Genomic DNA, 2,851 nt, shown 5'->3' with positions numbered 1-2,851 from the left:
AAGAAGCAGGCTCCATGCCAGGAGCCCCACGCGGGACTTGATCCCAGGGCTCCAGGATCATGCCCTGGGCCAAAGGCAGGCGGGGAACCGCCGAGCCACCCAGGGATCCCTAATATTCTAAAGTAAAAACTTGATTGTTGATTTTAGAAAGTTCTTCTTTTCTAAGATATACATTCCATCTATAAACTTTCTTTTGAAGACTGCATTTGCTACATCCCACAATTTTTTTTTTTTTTTTTTTTTTTTTTTTTAACAATCCTGAGGTCTTTTATTTTCTTTACAGTTATCATGCCATGAATTCATAGCGAATGGGTTCCAGCAGTTCAGGATCCTTTCCATTGGTTCTCACAAAGTGTGCTTCTCTGGGTGGGGCAGGCTGGCGCTTCAGTTGGACCCAAGTACTTTTCTCTTTGGCTTCCTTCTTTTTCTGATCATTTTCCTTCACACTCTTCAGGAAGCTATCTCGGCTCTTTGAGTATTTAATATGCTCAATGCGGACATTAATTCTCTTGGCAAGAATCTTGCCCTTAACTTGTTTGTTTACAACAATGCCAACAGCATGCTGAGTAACATTGTAGACCCTTCCAGTTTAACGTTTGTGGGGCATTCCTTTTTGAACAGTGCCCATTCCCTTGATGTCCACAATATCACCTTTCTTATAGATTCGCATGTATGTAGCCAAAGGAACAACTCCATGTTTTCTAAAAGGCCTAGAGAACATAGAACGGGTACCTCTCCTCTTTCCCTTTGTGTTGGTCATTTTGGCGAATTACTGGAAGATGGTGGTTCCAGCCGAAAGGAAGCCATCCCACAAATATTGATGAGTGGTATTTTTTTGTTTGTTTATACTTTGCTCAAAAATTGACTTAATTTATCCTGAGATGTCTTCCTTGACTCTTTGTTTTTCAGAAGTTTATTGCATAGTCTTCAAATATTTGGAGATTTTCCATCTATTTTTGTTACTGATTTCTAGCTTATCTACATTGCAGCCTGAAAGCATATTTGGCATGATTTATTTATTTTTAAATGTCTCAGTATGGGTATTATATCCCAGAACATGGTCTGCTCTGCTGAGTATTCCACGTGAGCTTGAATAGAATATGAATTCTCGTATTGCTGGATTAAGTGTTCTGTAAATGGCAATTAGATCCAATTGATTGGTGATAGTATTCAGTTCAGCTATCTCCTTACTGATTTTCTACCTGCTGTATCTGTCCATTACTGATAGAGGAGAGTTGGACTCCCCAAGTTATAATTGTAAATTTGTCTATTTCTCTTTTAGTTCTATCAATTTTGCCTCATTTATTTAGATTTTCTGTTGTTAGATACTTATCCATTAAGAATAGTTATGTGTTCTTGGAGAACTGACCTCTTTATCATTATAATGTCCCACATTGACCCTGATAATGTTCCTTGTTTTGAAGTCAGCTTTGTCTGTAATTAACACGATTACTCCGGGTTTCTTTTGTTTAATGTTGGCATGGTTTGTCTTTCTCCACTACTTACTTTTAATCCATTTGTTTCTTTTTATTTAAAATGGGTTTCTTGTGCACAAGATAGAATTGAGTCTTGTTTTTGTTTGTTTGTTTCTGTTTTTTTGCTTTTTTTTTGAGTCTTGTTCTTATACTCACTCTTAAAATCTCTGTTTTTAAATTAGTCCATTTAAATCACTTTGTTAAAGTAATTATAATATCATCAGATTTAATAACTCTATGTTAATAACTGCTTCTATGCATTGAATTTATTCTTTTTTCTTTTAAAATGCTCTACTTTTGAATATAAAAATAGTGAGAGGGAATAAAGGGGAAAGGAGAAAAATGAGTGGGAAATATCAGAAAGGGAGACAGAACATGAGAGACTCCTAATTTCGGGAAACGAACAAGGGGTGGTGGAAAGGGAGGTGGGTGGAAGGTGGGGGTGACTGAGTGACGGGCACTGAGGGGGTCACTTGATGGGATGAGCACTGGGTGTTATGCTATATGTTGGCAAATTGAACTCCAATAAAAAAAATTTAAAAAAATCCAATAGCACGTGATCACCACTCAAGGACCAACCTTTTCTCCATTTTGAATTCCTGGAGAAATAATTCTGGAAGCTGCATCCATTGCACTTATCTGTAGAGAAGTAACTACTTTATTCTTTTTTTAATAATAAATTTATTTTTTATTGTTGTTCAATTTGCCAACATACAGAATAACACCCAGTGTTCATCCCGTCAAGTGTCCCCCTCAGTGCCCATCACCCAGTCACCTCCACCCCCAGCCCTCCTCCCCTTCCACCACCCCTAGTTTGTTTCCCAGACTTAGGAGTCTTTATGTTCTATCTCCCTTTCTGATATTTCCTACCCATTTATCCCCTTCCCTTATATTCCCTTTCACTATTATTTATATTCCCCAAATGAATGAGACCATATAATGTTTGTCCTTCTCTAGTTGACTTACTTCACTCAGGATAATACCCTCCAGTTCCATCCACGTTGAAGCAAATGATGGGTATTTGTCATTTCTAATGGCTGAGTAATATTCCATTGTATACATAAACCACATCTTCTTTATCCATTCATCTTTCGATGGACACCAAGGCTCCTTCCACAGTGTGGCTATTGTGGACATTGTTGCTAGAAACGTTGGGGTGCAGATGTCCCAGCGTTACATTGCATCTGTATCTTTGGGGTAAATCCCCAACAGTGCAATTGCTGGGTCATAGGGCAGGTGTATTTTTAACTGAGGAACCTCCACACAGTTTTCCAGAGTGGCTGCACCAGTTCACATTCCCACCAACAGTGTAAGAGGGTTCCCCTTTCTCCACATCCTCTCCAACATTTGTGGTTTCCTGCCTTGTTAATTTTCCC

The 2,851-nt window shown here is 38.5% G+C and overlaps 1 pseudogene; it reads right to left on the bottom strand.

Moving 5' to 3' along the window:
- Positions 1–276: 276 nt before the first annotated feature.
- LOC119867417 lies at positions 277–783 on the bottom strand (annotated as a pseudogene).
- Positions 784–2,851: the final 2,068 nt, after the last annotated feature.

The sequence above is a fragment of the Canis lupus genome, chromosome 34 (genome assembly GCF_011100685.1).
Source record: "Canis lupus familiaris isolate Mischka breed German Shepherd chromosome 34, alternate assembly UU_Cfam_GSD_1.0, whole genome shotgun sequence".
Classification (NCBI taxonomy): Eukaryota; Metazoa; Chordata; class Mammalia; order Carnivora; family Canidae; genus Canis; species Canis lupus.
The sequence above is the reverse complement of the archived record's forward strand: the minus strand, read 5'-3'. Positions and strand labels throughout refer to the sequence as shown.